A 20,512-nucleotide genomic window follows, 5' to 3' on the forward strand; every position below is an offset into this window, starting at 1 on the left:
ATCCATTAAGGCAGTCATTAAAACCTTTAAGTTCCAATATGATCTCCCTTAACTCCATGTCTGACATCCAGGGCATGCTGATGCAAGAGGTGGGCTGCCACGGTATTAAGCAGCTCTGGCCCTGTGACTTTGCAAGGTACAGTCCCCACTCCCAGCTGCTTTCATGGCTGGCTTTTGGTGTCTGCGACTTTTCCAAGCACACAGTGCAAGCTGTCAGTGGATCTACCATACTGGGATCTGAAGGATGGTGGCCCACTTCTCACAGCCCCACTAAGCAGTGCCCCAGTGCGGACTCTGTGTGGGGACTCCAACCCCACATTTCCCTTCTGCACTTCACTAGCAGAGATTCTCCCTGAGGGCCCTGCCAGGGACAACTTCAGACTTCTGCCTGGACAACGAAGCATTTCCATTCATCCTCTGAAATCTAGGCAGAGGTTCCCAAACCTCAATTCTTGACTTCTGTGCACCCACAGGCTCAACACTACATGGAAGCTGTCAAGGTTTGGGGCTTGCACCCTCAGAAGCAATGGGTCAAGCTGTACCCTGGCCTCTTTTAGCCATAGCTGGAGCATCAGGAACAAAGTCCTGAGGCTGTACACAGAAGGGGGGCCCTGGACCTGGACCAGGAAACCATTTTTCCCTCCTAGGCCTCTGGGCCTGTGATAGGAGGGGCTGCAATGAAAGTCTCTGACATGCCCTGGAACATTTTTCCCATTGTCTTGGTGATTAACACTCGTTCCCTTATTACTTATGCAAATTTCTGCAGTCCCTTATTACTTATGCAAATTTCAAGCTCAATGTCAATTACCTGAAGAAATCCCAAACATCTTACTGAACTCCTCACATTACATTGGATTAATCTATTATATCATAGAAGCAATAATGCTAGTATTAGTAACATGAATAAATTCTCCTACTCATAAGCCTAAATCAGACCAAAAACTTCAAGTTCAGGCTTGAATTTCTCCCCAGAAAATCGGTTTTCTTTACTATTACGTTGCCAGGCTGCAAATTTTCCAAACTTTCATGCTCTGCTTTCTCTTGAATGCTTTGCCACTTAGAAATTCTTTCCATGAGACACCCTAAATCATCTCTCTCAAGTTCAAAGTTCCAAAGATCTCTAGGGCAGAGGCAAAATGCTGCTAGTCTCTTTGCTGAAGCATAACAAGAATCACCTTTACTCTAGTTGCCAACCAGTTCCTCATTTCCATCTGAGACCACCTCAACCTGGACTTCATTTTCTATATCACTATCAGCATTTTGGTCAAAGTCATTCAAAAAGTCTCTAGGAAGTTCCAAACTTTCCACATTTTCCTGTCTTCTTGAGACCTCTAAGTCTCTAGGAAGTTCCAAACTTTCCCACATTTTCCAATCCTCTTCTGAGCCCTCCAAACTGTTTCAATCTCTGCCTGTTACTCAGTTCCAAAGTCACTTCCACATTTTTGGGTATCCTTATACCAGCACCTCACTCTCTACACCAATTTACTGTATTAGTTCAGTCTCACACTGTTAATAAAGAACTAGCTGGGACTAGGTAATTTATAAAGGAAAGAGGTTTAATTTACTCACAGTTCAGCATGGCTGAGAAGGCCTCAGGAAACTTATAGTCATGGCAGAAGAAGAAGCAAACACGTCCTTCTTCACATGGTGGCCGCAAGGAGAAGTGAGAGAAAAGGGTGGGGAAATAGCCCCTTATAAAACTATCAGATCTCATGAGAACTCGCTCACTATCATGAGAACAGCATGGAGGTAACCACCCTTATGATTCAATTACCTCACACTGGGTCCCTCCCACAACACGTGGGGATTATGGGAATGACAATTCAAGATGAGATTTGGGTGGGGACACAGCCAAACCATATCAGCATCCTATATACCTATAGTGCAATATCAAAATCAGAACATTGACATTCGTATGTTTCTGTTAACTAGTCTACAAATATAATTTAGTTTATACCATTTTAATCTATATTCATGTATGCATGTATTATGTATGTGTGTAGTTCTTTGCAATATTGTCTCATGTAAAATTCACAAAACCACCATCACAGTCTCTCGGTATTTGCACCCACTTGACATTTCCCATCCACCCACCCTAATACTGTCAACCACTAATCTGTTCTCCATATCTACAGTTTGTCATTTAAAGAATGCACAAGTATTTTGTGAACATACGTTTTTACATTTCTAGGATAAATATCCAAAAGTGTGAATGCAGGATCATCTGGTAAGAACACGTTTAGTTTTCAAGAAAACTGCCAAATGATTTTCTAGAATGGCTGTAATTTTACATTCTCATCAATAATGTCTAAGTGATCGTATCTCCATATCCTGACACCTGATGTCACTATTTTTTGTTTTAGCTATTCTGATGGGTGTATAGCGATACTGCATTATGTTTTTAATTTACATTTTGCTAACTGTCAATGGTGTTGAGTATATTTTCACTTGCCATCTGTAACTACACTTTAATAAAACATTTGTTCGTGTCTTTTGCCCATTTTATAATTGGATTGATTTTTTACTGTTAAATTTTGAGAATTTTTCATATTTTCTACATAAAGGTTGAGCATCTTAAATCTGGAAATTGAAAATCTGAATTGCTCCAAAATTCAAAACATTTTGAGTACTGACATGATGGTCAAAGTTTCGGATTTCAAATTTTCAGATTTAGGATGTTCAACTGAGAAGTATAACGCAAATATTCCAAATTCTGAAAAAGTCTGAAATCTGAAACCCTTCTGGTCCAAGAATTTCAGATAAAAGATACTCAAGTTGTATAAAGCCTTTATTGGATATGGGATTTGCCAGTATTTTCTCACAGCCTGCAATCTGTATTTTCATTCTATCACAGTCTTTTACAATGCAAAAGGTTTTAATTTTCATGGCATTGAATTAATCATTTTTATTTTATATATAGTGCTTTTAATGTAATGTCCAAGAACTCTTTTCTAACCTTAGGTTCCAAAGATCTTCTCCTAATTTTTCCAATAGTTTTATATTTTTACATTTTTACATTTAAACCCATGATACATTTGAGTTAATTTTTGATAAGGTATAAGGTTTAGGTTGGGGTTAATTTTTTTTTTTGCCTATGCACATACAATGACTCCAGTGCCATGTGTTCAAAAGGATACTTTTTCTCCATTGAATTGTTTTAATACTTTTATCAAAATCAATTTGTTATATTTGTATTTGTCTATTTCTGGGGTCTCTATTCTGTTCTACTGATCTTTGTGTCTATTCCCCTGTCAATACTACACTGTCTTGAATATAGTATCTATAAAGAAATCCTTAATATTCAATTCAAAATTATTCAATCCAAAATTATTTTAGTTATTCTAGTTCTTTTGCATTTCTACCTAAATTTTAGATTAAGCTTGTTGGAATTTTGACAGGAATTATGTTAAACTTTATAGATCAACTTATGGAAAATTGACATCTTTACGATATTGAGTCATCTAATCCATGGATACAGTATGTGTCTCCATTAACTTATATAATATTTTATTCCTTCCATTAGTGTTTTTTTAAATGTTAAGAATACAGATCCTGTAAATGTTTTGTTAGACTTTTAACTAGGTATTTCATTTTCTTAGGCATTTCATTTTACTTCAGAGCAATTATATATGATAGTAGGTGCTTAATTCTAGTTTCTGCACATCAGTTACTAGTATAAAGGAATAAAATTAATTTTCTGTATTGATCTCATAACTTGAGACTTTGATGAACTGATTTATTAGTTCTACAACATTTTTATAATTTCTTGACATTTTCTACATGGAAAATTATGTCATCTGTAAATAGATACAGCTTGATTTGTTCTTTTCCAATCTGCATGCATATTTCTTTTTGTTGCCTTATTGTCTTGGCTAAAACTTCCAGTGCTATGTTGCCCAAGAGTGGTAAGTGCAAATATCACTGCTTTGTTGCCAATTTTAGGAGGAAAGCATTCAGTCTTTCACTACGAAGAATAATGTTAGCCCCACCTTATACTACCTTGTCAATGCTGAGTGGAGGTAGAGCTCCAGTTCCCTGATAGGCTGCACTAACAATGGATTTGAGAGAGAGAGAGGGCCAAATAGCCCTGCCTTGCATGCCTTATTGAGTCTCCATGTTGCTGGGTGGAAGTGGTGGCTCAGCTCCCTGCTGAACCCCAGTGACTTTACTTCAGTAGAAGAATCTCAGCACCAACTGCTTCTACTAAGCAGTTTTTATTGCCACAGGATTAGAGTAGGGTTATGTCCAGGGAATTTTTAGTTGTAAGAGGAAGAACCTAGAAGGACTGGCACTGCTCTATCTTGGCTGGAACCAAAAGACTCCAGTGTATTTAATTTTTCAGATATTAGTCAGTTTTCTCCTTTTCTTCTTTTCTAAACAGCAATAATAATTTGAATTTTTCATAAGTAACATTTATTATGCTCATACTATATGAGCCAGATACTATTGAAGTGCATTATATCATCCATATCAATTAAGTATTATTGTCATCCCTATTTTCTACATGAACAAATGGGGACAGAGAGGTTGTATGTGGCCTAATATTATATTAATATGATGGTAGATTCAAACCAGGGTAGTCACTATCAAACTATGTCAGAAGAAGCAGAACCATGGCTCACGCCTGTAATCCCAGCATTTTGGGAGGCCAATGTGGGTAGATAACTTGAGGTCAGGAGTTCGAGACCAGCCTGGCCAACATGGTGAAACCCCATCTCTACTAAAAATACAAAAATTAGCCAGGCATGGTGGCACATTCTTGTAATCTAAACTACTGAGGAGGCGGAGGCAGGAGAATAGTTTGAACCCAGGAGGCAGAGGTTGTAGTGAGCTGGGATCATGCCACTATACTCCAGCCTAAGCAACAGAGAGAGACTCCATCTCAAAAAAAAAAAAAAAAAGAAAAAAGAAAAGAAAAGAAAGAAAGAAAAGAAAAAGCAGCAGAACCATACAGTTATTATTCATTCTTGATACCTCCTTCTCCCTTGATCTCTTGTAATCAATCCATCACCAAGTCTTGCTAATTTTTCTTCCCAAGTATCTCTCAAACTCATTCCCACATTTCCATTTCCATTGCCACTCCCCTTATCCAAGTTATCAACATCTCTCACTTAGGCTACTGCTATAGCTTCCCAATGCATCTCCTCACATTCCCAATTGCCCACCTGCAATTTATTTTTCATACTGCACTTAGAGCAATCTTTTAGGAATTTGAGTCTTATCATTTTGCCACGCCTGGCCAAAGCTCTTCAGATACTTCCCACTGGTCTTAAAATGCAGAAAAACATTATTAACATTACTCCCAACCCAGTATGGTCTTGCCTTCACCTACCTGCCCACCAGCTTGATTTTGCTCCATTCCCCTTCTTGTCTACTAAGCTGCAAGCACAATGGCTTTGTGTCCTGCCTCAAAAGTTCCGTATTACCTCTCATCATAAGCATTTTCATATGCTCTTCCCTCTTCATCCTACATAACATTCGCTTATCCTTGAGATCTCAAGTATGTCTTCACCTTCTCAAAGAACTTTTAATTTCCTTGAGTGAAGCAATTTCCCCTGTAACATTCTTATATAATATCCAATATATTTCCTTCATAGGACTAATCGCATTTATAATTTACCTTTATTAGTGTATTATGAAAGTCTCTCTTCTCACTAGAGCACAAATCTCTTAATAGAAACCATATATTTCTTTTCTTTATCTCCAGCCCATAGCTGGGCTCTAAAATTTAAGTGCTTAATACAAATATCCCTTTATAAAAGAAAGGAAAGAAGGAATAAATGATGGAAGGTAGACAAGAAAGTAGGACAGAGATAAAAAGAGAATATGACTATCTTTGGTATCAAAAGCTACAGACAGGTCAAGAAGAACTAAGACCCCCCCAGAAAGGTAACTGAATTGGGGACCTGGAAGGAACTCTAAAGAGAAGAGCTTAAAAATGAAATACAACAAGGTGATGATATATTGATATATTTGTTTATCACAGTGACATTGTGGGTGGAGAAAATAATACTGAGGCTTCAGAAGCTTTCTTTGAAGCAGGGCATTTCTTTTGCAAAGAATTGCTGAAGATACACAGCGAGAGAAAACATTTACAAATCATATACCTTATGAGGGACTTGAATCTAGAATACATAAAGAACCTTTAGAATGCAGTAATTAAAACATAACCCAATGAGAAAGGGGGGAAGTATTTAAACAGTCATTTCCCCAAAGAAGATATAGAAATGGCTAAGAGGCACATGAAAAGATTCTCAACATCATTAACAATTAGGGAAATCCAAAGCAAAGCTACAGTGAGATACCACTTCACACCCACTAGAATGCCTATAATAAAAAAGATAAATAATAATAAGTTGGCAAGAAATAGAGGAATTGGAGCCCTTGGATATTGCTAGTAGTAGTGTAAAATATTTCTGTCTCTATGGAAATTAGTTTGGCCATTCCTCAAACAAACACAGGGTTACCACATCATGCAGCAATTCCACTTTTAGGTATATACTCAAGAGACGTGAAAACATACATCCACACAAAGACCTGCACACAGATACTCATAGCAGTATTATTCATAATATCCAAAAGATTAAAACAACCTAAATGTCCATGAACTAACCAATGCATGAAGAAAATGTGGCATATCCATACAATTGAATCCTATTCACCAATAAAACAAAATACTGACAGATGCTTCAACAGGTTTCACAGATGAACCTCAAAATCACTATGCTAAACAAAAGAAACCAGTCAAAAAAATATAACTATATAATCCTATTTATATAAAATGTCCAGAATAAGCATATGTGTAGAAGCAGAATGTAAATTAGTGGTTATCAAGGGCTAAGCTCAGCAGAATGGGTAATGATTATTAATGGGTATCAGTTTGTTTCTCTGAGGTGATAGAAATGTTCTACATGACCACTACATAAAACCAAAGTTAAAACAAACAGCTTCACTTCTTTCTTTTATTCTAGTTGTGGATATTCCTATTCGACTAGGTGACTTAACAGAAACCTGGAAACACTGGACCACAGTTAAGAATGTTCTAAAACTAGATTATGATAATTGCTGTGCAACTCTGAAAATACACTTAAGATAATCAAATTCTACACTTTAACGGGGTACAACTTATACTGTGTAAATTATATCTTAACAAACTGTTAAAAATTATTAATGAGAAAGTTCTGAAATAACACATTTATTCTCTGTCCATATGTTAAGAAGGGGATGTAAAGACTCATCAAAAATTATACTTAGACAAAATATTCTTCCAAGAATGGGAATTAGAAATGTTAGTTATTTTGATAAAAATCCTAGGTATATGCCACATTTCCTTAATTGGAGAAAACCCATTTATTTGATAGTAATATGGGGGTAAGAAGTAATTATATATTTTATATATACATAATATATACATATATACCATTTACTTTATAGTAATATGGGGTTAAGAAGTAATTGTGTATAACATATATCAAGGAACAAGATGGTTCCTAGAATGTAAAATCTGAAAATCTGTGCTTTAGGCTGAAAGACATATGTTATTTATAATACAACACAGTTCTTGAGTTCAAACAGCATTTTTCTAAGTCAAAATAAATATAAATATAAACCCCTTATGTGCCAGAATTGATAACTAAATCTCATTCATTATCGGACTCCTTTGTGCCCAGTAGGATCCCACTACAGTTCTGGGGCTATTAGACAAAAGTTTTGGGGAGCGCTATCTGGTCTTCACAATGGTTACTATCTAACCCAAAACGTTATTGGAGGCCAAAAGCCCTGCTGATTCCCTGCTAAGCTCAGGTGCTGAGATCTTTGCCAAGGGCAGAAACTTTAGTATTGGAGATCTGAGTCTTTGGGTACACAGAAAATTCTATTACCCTTGGTAGAACTACCCCCACTCTGGCTATAAACCACTTTAAGAGCTTACAGATTCTTAAATCTTCCTTCGGGCTATAACTACTTCAGCTTAGACCACTTTTACATCCCCAGACATCAACCTCTGTAATCCCAACTCCCTCTAGATGATTCAGTCTCTTGGAAAGTGTGTATTAACTCTGCCCCAGTAACAGAGGGCTTGATTTTCCAGGACTGGAAGCTGTTCTTGACTCAAAACCCTGAATAAGGATATGGGAAGAAAGGATGTCAGTAGAGGTGCAGAGAGGAAAGTGGGGAGGAGGGGTAGAGGGGAAACAGCTTCCTCCTTTCTAGTAACTCTACAGTAGCAATAAATAAAACACAAAGTAGTAATTCAATCAAGTGCTTTTCTATTTGGATATATAAATTATATATTAAATATGGCATATTACATACAATGTATATCCATCATTTATATATAATTGTGCATAAATAGAAAAAGTCTATAATATGCATGTTAAAATATTGACAGTTATTTACACTAGTGTTGAAAAGAAGATAAATGGGAGTTATGTATACTGTTTATTTTACTTATTTTGCACTTGTGAATGTTTTATAATATGTATCCTTTATTACTAAAGAATAGAGGGTTTTTATTGTGTTTTAAGAAGAAAGAAAATAAATGGGTAGATGTAGGTCAGAGGATACAAAGCAACAAATATTTGTATATTGTATATATAAATATACAAATATATGTATATTGTTCTATATACAAATATAGAGAACAAGTCTAGAGATGTAATGTACAACATGAGTACTACAGGTAATCAAATAAAATTGTACTATATTTGAGATTCCTGCTAAATAAATAGATTTTAGCTCTTCTTGCCACAAAAAAACAAAAACAAAAACAGAACGGGTAAGTATATGAGATGATGGACATGTTAAATGCTTCACTATTGTAACCTTTTTATGAACTATGTGTCTCCCATAACATCATGTTGCATAATTTAAATATACACAACAATATTTATTTAAAAAAAGAAAGAAAGAAAATGGATTCCAGATGTATCCAAGACTGAATGAAAAAGACAAAGCTTTGGCAGCAGATAGATCTAGATACAAATCACAGCACTGTCACTTAGGAGAGGTTCGGCAAACTCTTTGTGCTCCAGTTTGTGTGTGTAAAACACAGACAATGATACCATGACTAAAGAGTAAAAACTTGGCTTAGTTGGCTTAGTCTTTTGTTCCTCAGATCTGAACAGATTCTGCTACAGAGGAGATGCTCAAGACCACTGATATAATGAATGTTCATAGGAAGAAACTTTGTAAAACATCTAGTTTCATTATCGGTACATAAAGTAGTAGGAACTCCAAAAATGGCAGAGACTGTCCCACTGACACTATTACCATCATCAACATCATCACAGTGTGATGTGGGTCTGTTTCTAATGAAGCCCTCCCTAAAATGTCCAGGAAGATTTTATCAGATTCATTACTCTACTCTATGTGCCTTAGGAATGCAGAGTTCATAGCATCCTGCAAAGAGAAAGAACCTGAGTTCAAATCCAACTTTGTCACCTGCTCACTGTGCGACCTTAGAAAGCATACTTGATGTCTCTGAGCTTCTTGAGTTGTCACCTGAACATGTGAGCAATAAGATCCATCACACAGAGCTGCTGGGAAGATTAGCGAAGAGATTATGCAAAAAAAGTGTCCAGTAGCACACCAGGCAAGTAATACAGATTCAGCGAATGCTAGTTTTATTCCAGAGAGATAATTTAGAAATGCATTATTAAACTACAAAATTAATGAAGAGCTTAACTGTGGTTCAATGTTTCACGGTTTCTTTTAAGTCACCTAGTCCAGTAGGAATATCCACAACTAGAATAAAAGAAAGAAGCGAAGCTGTTTAAGTTTGGTTTTATGTAATGGTCATGTAGGCATCCCCAAGGTGCCCCTTTTGCTGAGGCCTTTTGTCTCTCTACTGTGAAGAGGCTGGCTTATAATTCTTTTGGTTTCACAACTACCTAGAGGAGTTCTGAAGACAAGTGTCTAAAGATGAAACATGGCAGGAAAAATAATGCTGGGTTAATGTTTTTCTTTATCACAGAAGTTTGCCTTCTCCTTCAGGGGGTCTCAGTATGAACATGTTGTTCTTTCCCTTTCTGAAATAAGATGAAGGACAAAAAAGGCAAAGGAACTTGAGAGAAAGACTAACAAAGGGGAAAAATACCTTTTCCTCCCCCTTCATCAGTGATTTTGGCTCCCTGTCCAGATGCTTTGAGGCTCAGTCAACTATAAGATTCCAAAGAAAAGGCAGTGGGGAGGGTTGAGTAGAAACAAAGAGAAACACAGAACTCTGAAAATGTGCTATCCCTATTACCCTGCTTTTCAATGTATCTTTATATTCCTATTGAATTATTCATTCACACCCACATTTGGTTGAACAGTGCCACCCCCAAATTTATATACACCAAGAACCTCAGATTATGACCTTATTTGTAAATAAAATCTCACCAGATATAATTTGTTAAAATGAGGCCATATGGGATGAGTATGAGCCCAAAATCCAATGACTGGTGTCTTTATAAGGAGAGAAGGCACACTGTAATACACAGAGTGGAGCATGCCACATCAGGACATAGGCAGAGATTGGAATGATGCTACCACAAGTCAAGGCATACCAGGAGCCACCAGAAGGTGGAAGAGGCAAGGAAGTGCTCTCTTCTAGAGCCTTTGGAGAGAGTATGACCTGTTGACTCCTTAATTTTTTATTCTGATCTCCAAAATTGTGAGAGAAAAAGATTCTGTTGTTTTAAGCCATGAAGTGTATGACAATTTGTTATAGAAGACCTAGGAAAACATTATAATCAAATTTTTGTATAATTTTTCACAATATAAAGTGCCGGTGGGCAGTGACGGCCCAAGTCCTAATGATCTTTACTGTTTCTAAAAAAGAGACCCTAGGCCGGGCGCGGTGGCTCAAGCCTGTAATCCCAGCACTTTGGGAGGCCGAGACGGGTGGATCACGAGGTCAGGAGATCGAGACCATCCTGACTAACATGGTAAAACCCCATCTCTACTAAAAATAGGAAAAAGAAATTAGCTGGGCGTGGTGGAGGGCGCCTGTAGTCCCAGCTACTCGGGAGGCTGAGGCAGGAGAATGGCCTAAACCCGGGAGGCGGAGCTTGCAGTAAGCTGAGATTGCACTACTGCACTCCAGCCTGGGCGACACAGCGAGACTCCATCTCAAAAAAAAAAAAAAAAAAAACTCAAGCCTGTAATCCCAGCACTTTGGGAGGCCGAGATGGGTGGATCACGAGGTCAGGAGATCGAGACCATCCTGGCTAACACCGTGAAACCCCGTCTCTACTAAAAAATACAAAAAACTAGCTGGGCGAGGTGGCGGGCGCCTGTAGTCCCAGCTACTCGGGAGGCTGAGGCAGGAGAATGGCGTAAACCTGGGAGGCGGAGCTTGCAGTGAGCTGAGATCCGGCCACTGCACTCCAGCCTGGGTGACAGAGCAAGACTCCGTCTCAAAAAAAAAAAAAAAAAAAAAGAGACCCTAAAAGATAGAGGGAAGAGGCCTGGGGCCTGGGGCCTGGGTATATATGTCCATAATGAAATTATTTAACTATGTTTGGCAGGTAAGGGGAAGAATAAGGATTTTAGAGACAGACATACTGCATTTAAATCAGAGCTCTAACATGAGACAGCAGTAAGGTATCAATACATTTCTCACATCTGAGTCCCCACTTCCCCATATTTAAAGCACAGAGACAACATCTACTTTGTTTAGAAGTCGTGTTAAGAAAAATATAAACTGGACAGCCGTTTGGGCAGACAGCGAGCTTGCTGCAGGAGTTTCTTTTTTCATATCCCAGTGACACCTGGATCACCGGCGAGACAGAATTGTTGACTCCCCTGGAAAGGGGCTGAAGCCAGGGAGCCAAATGGCCTAGCTAAGTGGATCCCGCCCCCACAGAGCCCAGCAAACTAAGGGCAACTGACTTGAAATTCTCGCTGCCAGCACAGCAGTTGGAAGTCCACCTGGGATGCTCAAGTCTGGTGGGGGGAATGGCGTCTGCCATTACTGAGGCTTTGGTAGTCGGTTTTACCCTCACAGTGTAAACAAAGCCTCAGGGAAGTTCCAACTGGGTGGAGCCCTCTGCAGCTCAGCAAAGCCACTGTAGCCAGACTGCCTCTCTAGATTCCTCCTCTCTGGGTAGGGTATCTCTGAAAAAAAGGCAGCAGCCCCAGTCAGGGGCTTATAGATAAAAGCCCCATCTCCCTGGGACAGAGCACCTGGGGGAAGGGGCGGCTGTGGGTGCATCTTCAACAGACTTAAAGGTCCCTGCCTGACGGCTCTGAAGAGAGCAGCAAATCTCCCAGCACACCGTTCAAGCTCTGCTAAGGGTCAGACTGCCTCCTCAAGTGGGTCCCTGACCCCCATGTCTCCTGATTGGGAGACACATCCCAGCAGGGGCTGACAGACACTTCATACAGGAGATCTCCGGCTGGCATATCATGGGCACCCTTCTGGGACAAAGCTTCCAGAGGAAGGACCAGGCAGCAATCTTTGCTGTTCTGCAGCTTCTGTTGGTGATACCCAGGCAAAGAGGGTCTGGAGTGGACCTCCAGAAAACTCTAGCAAACCTGCAGCAGAGGGGCCTGACTGTTAGAAGGAAAACTAACAAACAGAAAGGATTAGCATCAAATCAACAAAAAGGACCTCCGCTCAGAAACCCCATCTGAAGGTCACCAATATCAAAGAACAAAGGTAGATAAATACACAAAGATGGGGAGAAAACAGCGCAAAAAGACTGAAAATTCCAGAAAAAAGAACTCTTCTTCTTCTCCAAAGGATCACAACTCCTGGCCAGCAAAGGAACAAAACTGGATGGAGAATGAGTATGACAAATTCAGAGAAGCAGGTTTCAGAAGGTGGGTAATAACAAACTCCTCCGAGCTAAAGGAGCATGTTCTACTCCAATGCAAGGAAGCTAGGAACCTTGAAAAAAGGTTGGAGGAATTGCTAACTAGAATAACCAGTTTAGAGAAGAACATAAATGACCTGATGGAGCTGAAAAACACAGCACAAGAACTTTGTGAAGCATACACTAGTATCAATAGCCAAACAGATCAAGCAAAAGAAAGGATATCAGAGATTGAAGATCAACTTAATGAAATAAAGTGTGAAGACAAGATTAGAGAAAAAAGAATGAAAAGGAACGAATAAAGCCTCCAAGAAATATGGGACTGTGTGAAAACACTAAATCTACATTTGATTGGTGTACCTGAAAGTGATGGGGAAATGGAACCAAGTTGGAAAACACTTTTCAGGATATTATCCAGGAGAACTTTCCCAACCTACCAAGACAGGCCAACATTCAAATTCAGGAAATACAGAGACCACCACAAAAATACTCCTTGAGAAGAGCAACCCCAAGACACATAATTGTCAGATTCACCAAGGTTGAAATGAAGGAAAAAATGTTAAGGGCAACCAGAGAGAAAGGTTGGGTTACCCACAAAGGGAAGCCTATCAGACTAACTGTGGATCTCCCTGCAGAAACCCCACAAGCCAGAAGAGAGAGGGGGCAAATATTCAACATTCTTAGAGAAACGAATTTTCAACCCAGAATATCATCTCCAGCCAAACTAAGCTTCATAAGCAAAGGAAAAATAAAACACTTTACAGACAAGCAAATGCTGAGAGATTTTTGTCACCACCAGGCCTGCCTTACAAGAGCTCCTGAAGGAAGCACTAAACATGGAAAGGAACAACTGGTACCAGCCATTGCAAAAACATGCCAAATTGTAAAGACCATTGACACTATGAAGAAACTGCATCACCTAATAGGAAAAATACCCAGCTGGCATCATAATAACGGGATAAAATTCACACATAACAATATTATCCTTAAATGAAAATGGGCTAAAATACCCCAATTAAAAGACACAGACTAGCAAATTGGATAAAGAGCCAAGACCCACTGGTGTGCTGTATTCAGAAGACTCATCACACATGCAAAGACACACATAGGCTCAAAATAAAGGGATGGAGGAATATTTACCATGCAAATTGAAAGCAGAAAAAAAAGCAGGGGTTGCAATCCTAGACTCTGATAAAAAAGACTTTTAAACCAACAAAGATCAAAAGAGACAAAGAAGGGCATTACATAATGGTAATGGGATCAATGCAACAAGAAGAGCTAACTATCCTAAATATATATGAACCCAATACAGGAGCACCCAGATTCAAAAAGCAAGTTCTTCGAGACCTACAAAGAGATTTAGACTCCCACACAATAATAGTGAGAGACTTTAACAACCCACTATCAATATGAGACAGATCAATGAGACAGAAAATTAACAAGGAAATTCAGGACTTGAACTCAGCTCTATACTAAGGGGACCTAACAGACATCTACAGAAATCACCACCTCAAATAAACAGAATATATATTTTTCTCAGCACCACATCACACTTATTCTAAAATTGACCACATAATTGGAAGTAAAACACTCCTCAGCAAATGCAAAAGAACAGAAGTCATAACAGTCTCTCAGAGCACAGTGCAATCAAATAAGAACTCAGGAATAAGAAACTCACCCAAAACCATACAACTACATGGACATTGAACAACGTGCTACCGAATAACTACTGGGTAAATAACAAAATTAAGGCAGAAATAAATAAGTTCTTTGAAAACAATGAGAACAAAGATACAACATACCAGAATCTCTGGGACACAGCTAAAATAGTGTTTACAGGGAAATTTATACCACTAAATGCCCATAAGGTAAAGCAGGAAAGATCTAAAATGACCCACACATTACAATTAAAAGAACTAGAGAAGCAAGAACAAACAAGTTTAAAAGCTAGCAGAAGATGAGAAATAACTAAGATCAGAGCAAAACCGAAGGAGTTAGAGACAGGAAAAACCCTTCAAAAAATCAACGAATCCAGGAGCTGGGTTTTTGAAAAGATGAACAAAAAAGATAGACCACTAGCCAGACTAATAAAGAAGAAATAAGAGAAGAATCAAATAGATGCAATAAGAAATGATAAAGGGGATATCACCACTGATCCCACAGAAATGCAAACTACAATCGGAGAATACTAGAAACACCTCTATGCAAATAAACTAGAACATCTAGAAGAAATAGATAAATTCCTGGACACATACACTCTCCCAAGTCTAAAGCAGGAAGAAGTTTAATTCCTGAATAAATCAATAACAAGTTCTGAAATTGAGGCAGTAATTAATAGCCTACCAACCAAAAAAAGTCCAGGGCCAGACAGATTCACAGCCGAATTCTACCAGAAGTACAACGAGGAACTAGTACCATTCCTTCTGAAACTATTCCAAACAATAGAAAAAGACGGAATCCTCTCTAATTCCTTTTATGAGGCCAGCATCCTCCTGAGACCAAAATCGGGCAGAAACACAACAGAAAAAGAAAATTTCAGGCCAATATCCCTGATGAACATCGATGAGAAAATCCTCAAGAAAATACTGGCAAACTGAATCCAGCAGCATATCAAAAAGCTTAGCCACCATGATCAAGTTGGCTTCATCCCTGAGATACAAGGTTGGTTCAACATACACAAATCAATAAACGTAATCCATCACATAAACAGAACCAAAGACAAAAACCACATGATTATCTCAATAGATGCAGAAAAGGACTTCGACAAAATTCAACAGTCCTTCATGCTAAAAACTCTAAATAAATTAGGTATTGACGTAATGTATCTCAAAATAATAAGAGCTATTTATGACAAACCCACAGCCAATATCATACTGAATGGGCAAAAGCTGGAAGCATTCCCTTTGAAAACCAGCACAAGACAAGGATGCCCTGTCTCACCACTCCTACTCGACACAGTATTGCAAGTTCTGGCCAGGGCAATCAGGCAACATAAAGAAATAAAAGGTATACAAATAGGAAGAGAGGAAGTCAAATTGTCTCTGTTTACAGAAGACATGATTGTATATTTAGAAAACCCCATCATCTCAGCCCAAAATCTCCTTAAGCTGATGAAAATACTTCAGCAAAATCTCAGGATACAAAATCAATGTGCAAACATCACAAGCATTACTATACACTAATAATAGACAAACAGAGAGCCAAATCATGAGTGAACTCCCATTCACAATTGCTACAAAGAGAAGAAAATACCTAGGAATACAACTTATAGAAGATGTGAAGGACCTCTTCAAGGAGAACTATAAACCACTGCTCAAGGAAATAAGAGAGGACACAAACAAATGGAAAACATTTCATGGTCATGAATAGGAAGAATCAATATCTTGAAAACGGCCACACTGTCTAAAGTAATTTATAGATTCAATGCTATACCCATCAAACTACCATTGACTTTCTTCACAGAATTAGAAAGAAACTACTTTAAATTTCATATGGAACCAAGAAAGAGCCCGCATAGACAAGACAATCCTAAGCAAAAAGAACAAAGCTGGAGGCATCACGCTACCTGACTTCAAAGTATACTACAAGGCTACAGTAACCAAAACAGCATGGTACTGGTATCAAAACAGAGATATAGACCAATGGAACAGAACAGAGGCCTCAGAAATAACACCACACACCTACAACCATCTGATCTTTGACAAACCTGACAAAAACAAGAAATGGGGAAAGAATTTCCTATTTAATAAATGTTGTTGGGTAAACCGGCTAACCATATGAAGAAAGCTGAAACTTGACCCCTTCCTTACACCTTATACAAAAATTAACTCAAGATAGATTAAAGACTTAAACTTAAGACCTAAAACCATAAAAACCCTAGAAGAAAACCTAGGCAATACCATTCAAGACATAGGCATGGGCAAAGACTTCATGACTAAAACACCAAAAGCAATGGCAACAAAAGCCAAAATTGACAAATGGGATCTAATTAAACTAAAAAGCTTCTGCACAGCAAAAGAAACTATCATCAGATTGAACAGGCAACCTACAGAATGGGAGAAAATTTTTGCAATCTATCCATCTGATAAGGGGCTAATATCTAGAATCTACAAATAAACAAATTTACAAGAAAAAAATCAAAAAGTAAGCGAAGGATGTGAACAGACACTTCTCAAAAGAAGACATTTATGCAGCCAACAAACATGAAAAAAAGCTCATCACTGGTCATTAGAGAAATGCAAATCAAAACCACAATGAGATACCACGTCATGCCAGGTAGAATGGTGATCATTAAAAAGTCAGGAACAACAGATGCTGGAGAGGATGTGGAGAAATAGGAAGGCTTTTACACTGTTGGTGGGAGTGTAAATTAGTTTAACCACTGTGAAAGACAGTGTAGTGATTCCTCAAGGATCTAGAAATAGGAATACCATTTGACCCAGCGATTCCATTACTGGGTATATACCCAAAGGATTGTAAATCATTCTACTATAAAGACACTTGGCCGGGCGCGGTGGCTCAAGCCTGTAATCCCAGCACTTTGGGAGGCCGAGACGGGCGGATCACGAGGTCAGGAGATCGAGACCATCCTGGCTAACATGGTGAAACCCCGTCTCTACTAAAAAATACAAAAAAAACTAGCCGGGCGAGATGGCGGGCGCCTGTAGTCCCAGCTACTCGGGAGGCTGAGGCAGGAGAATGGTGTAAACCCGGGAGGCGGCGCTTGCAGTGAGCTGAGATCCGGCCACTGCACTCCAGCCTGGGCGACAGAGCAAGACTCCGTCTCAAAAAAAAAAAAAAAAAAAAAAAGACACTTGCACACCTATGTTCGCTGCAGCACTGTTCACAATAGCAAAGACTTGGAACCAACCCAAATGCCCATCAATGATAGAATGAATAAAGAAAATGTGGCACATATACACCATAGAATACTATGCAGTCATAAAAAAGGATGGGTTCATGTCCTTTGCAGGGACATGCATAAAGCTGGAAACCATCATTCTTAGCAAACTAACACAAGAACAGAAAACCAAATACCGCATGTTGTCACTCATAAGTGGGAGCTGAACAATAAGAACACATGGACACAGGGAAGGGAACATCACAAACCAGGGCCTGCCGGTGGGGGCAGGGTGATAGGGGAGGGATAGCATTAGGAGAAATACCTAATGTAGATCACAAGTTGATGGGTGCAGCAAACCACCATGGCACACATGTACCTATGTAACAAACCTGTACATTCTGCACATGTACCCCAGAACTTGAAATATAATTTTAAAAATATATATATATAGTTTTCAAGGTTTCCACAGTACCCAATGTATCATAGATGCTTCATAATTGATAGCTTTTTTTTTTTAACTAGCCAGACTCAAACTACAAAAGATAGAAAACTAGAAAAGATATGACAAACCAACTACCAAAGGGAATGCAACCTTAGAAATATAAAACTATGTACTTACTGAGATTGCAAGAGTGGTAACAGAATCTGTTTCTGCTGCCTCAACCATCTGATGAGTTTTCCTAGGAATACATATTAAAAATAAAGGCCTTGGAGCTTAGGAAGTTATTAGGTTTTCCCAGACACACGTCCTGGAGGGCACTCTGTCTTGGTTGACTACCCATAAGTTGTTGTTGCCCTTTTTCCTCTTTGTTGCTAACATAGTCTACCTACAGAGCTGACTGGGAGCCCAGTGGATTTAAAGTAAGTGTGCTAGGAGGTGTCTGTGATTGATTCCTTCCATAAATGAAGAGGAAGAATAAAAGAAAGAAGAAGAGGGGTAGTAAGAAGAACAAGATAAATATATCATGATAATTGTATGGCCCTCTCTCTGCCCTTGGGTTTGCCTATTTATTTTTTTTCCCCAGACCAGATGTAAAAAGAATAGATAAAAAACTGACTTTAACCATGTACTAGTACAATAAATACAATGGTGAAGACAGACACTGGCCCTGCCTTGCTAGATCCTACAATCTAGAGACAAAAATAGGCCATTCTAATCCCAGATAACAAATGCTAGGCCAAGAGGTAGGCATGGTGCATGAGGCCATAATAACACACAGCAGAGGAACATAATCCAGATGAAGGGTCAGAAGGGACTTTCTAGAGGAAGTGACCCTTAATGAAACGATTGGATAGGAGTTAGCCAAGAAAAATGAGGGAGGGGATAGACTTTGAAAATAAATGCTGATTTCCAAATGCCAAAGCAACACCAGATCTCACACAGTGAGTCACTGCACTAAGGTGATATATTTATGAAAATTGCTCCAGTGAAACCTGGGATAGAAATGCAGGGCAAATAACCCTGTTTATATACAAAATGTGCACACTATAGGCCTATGTTGCTTTCCAAAGGAAAATTAAGCTGCCTGACAGCAGTCTGATGCACCCGTCTCTTTACCAGTGATTGAACTCCTGATGTTCACAGGTAGTAACAAATATCATTTTCTTTTCTGTGTCTGTGCCAGATTTTCCAAAAATTGACATCATAGTATCTCCCACTCTCTATGCTGTTTTTCAGTGTAACCTTGCCCTCCTCCATCAAGAGGTCAAATCTAATTGCCCTCCTTTTGAATCTGGACTGGCCTTAGAAATGTGTTTGTAACCGACAGAATGTGGCCATGTTACTTCCAAGGCGGTGAGAAGTCTGGAAGCTTCTAGAACGTTCATTGTCTGGATGCTTCATCTCGGGACACTGACTCTCAGAACCCAGCTTCCACACTATAAAAAGCCAAGGACATGTGAGAGGCACATGGAAGTGCTCTAGTTGATAGCCCCAGCTGAGTCCAGCCTTGGAGGATATCAACCAAGCACTGAAAATACGCGGAAAGAAGCCTTCAGTTGATTCTATTTCCCAGCTTTAAAAGTGCCCTCAGCACTTGAAGTTCTCCCTACTGAGGCCGGGATATCAAGGAGATACAAGCCATCCCTTCTGGGCTGTAACTGAATTGCTGACCCACAGAATGTATGAGCACAGTAAAATGGCAGTTGTTTGATACCAGTAAGTTTGAGGTAGTCATTACATAGCAATAGATGCAACTGATACAATCAGGATGATATCCCCAGCTCCAAGCCCAGGGTATGATATGAAACAGAAGTTCAATGAGATTTTGTGGAAATGGGTTGAAATGAAAATTAAAGCGCCTAGAAAGACTCTCTGTTTGTTCCTCTGAGATAGTCTCCCATCGTTAAAGTGAGGTGTATTAAAGGATGCCTCACTATTTATCAGTTGCCTCACACTGCCTTTACTCAGCCGTCTTCAGTTATCACCTAATATAGACCCTAAAATAAATCCAAAGAAGGGGCAATTTTGCAGTATTCAAAATGTATTTTCATCAACATCAACTCAGTAATTGCCCTGGGAACGTCAACGCATCTGTTGATAGCACTGTCAAAAGCTGTCACCAAATTCTACATCCAGTTCCTCTGGCTGAGGCTGTCTAACGGCCTATTAACAACAGAAGAAATAGAAAAATCATAACAAGAAAGCTACAGGCTTTTTTTTTTTTTTTTTTCCTGGAGAATTTACAGAAACCCAGAAGCATAGGAAACAAGATTTTGTTCTTCCTAGAGAAAGTACAGTAATTACATATCTGAACTCTGGACATATAATCCTGAGTTAAAATCTCAGCTTCTGCTACTTAATGACTGTGAACTTATTCATGTTTTCATATGTTATCTGTCACACTGTTTCTCCTTTAGTTAAAGAAAG

General features: G+C 38.9%; 1 protein-coding gene and 1 long non-coding RNA gene across 3 annotated transcripts in view; one reads left to right on the forward strand and one right to left on the reverse strand.

Moving 5' to 3' along the window:
* NELL1 (neural EGFL like 1) overlaps nt 1-20,512 on the reverse strand; it is a 984,256-nt gene that overhangs the window by 374,367 nt on the left and 589,377 nt on the right. The window lies entirely within an intron of this gene.
* Nucleotides 793-14,750, forward strand: LOC117080228. Its single transcript, XR_004435761.1, has 3 exons — nt 793-948; nt 2,314-2,318; nt 14,740-14,750. It is a non-coding gene; the product is annotated as an uncharacterized LOC117080228 (long non-coding RNA).

The sequence above is a fragment of the Trachypithecus francoisi genome, unplaced genomic scaffold, assembly GCF_009764315.1.
Source record: "Trachypithecus francoisi isolate TF-2019V2 unplaced genomic scaffold, Tfra_2.0 Lachesis_group8, whole genome shotgun sequence".
Lineage (NCBI taxonomy): Eukaryota > Metazoa > Chordata > Mammalia > Primates > Cercopithecidae > Trachypithecus > Trachypithecus francoisi.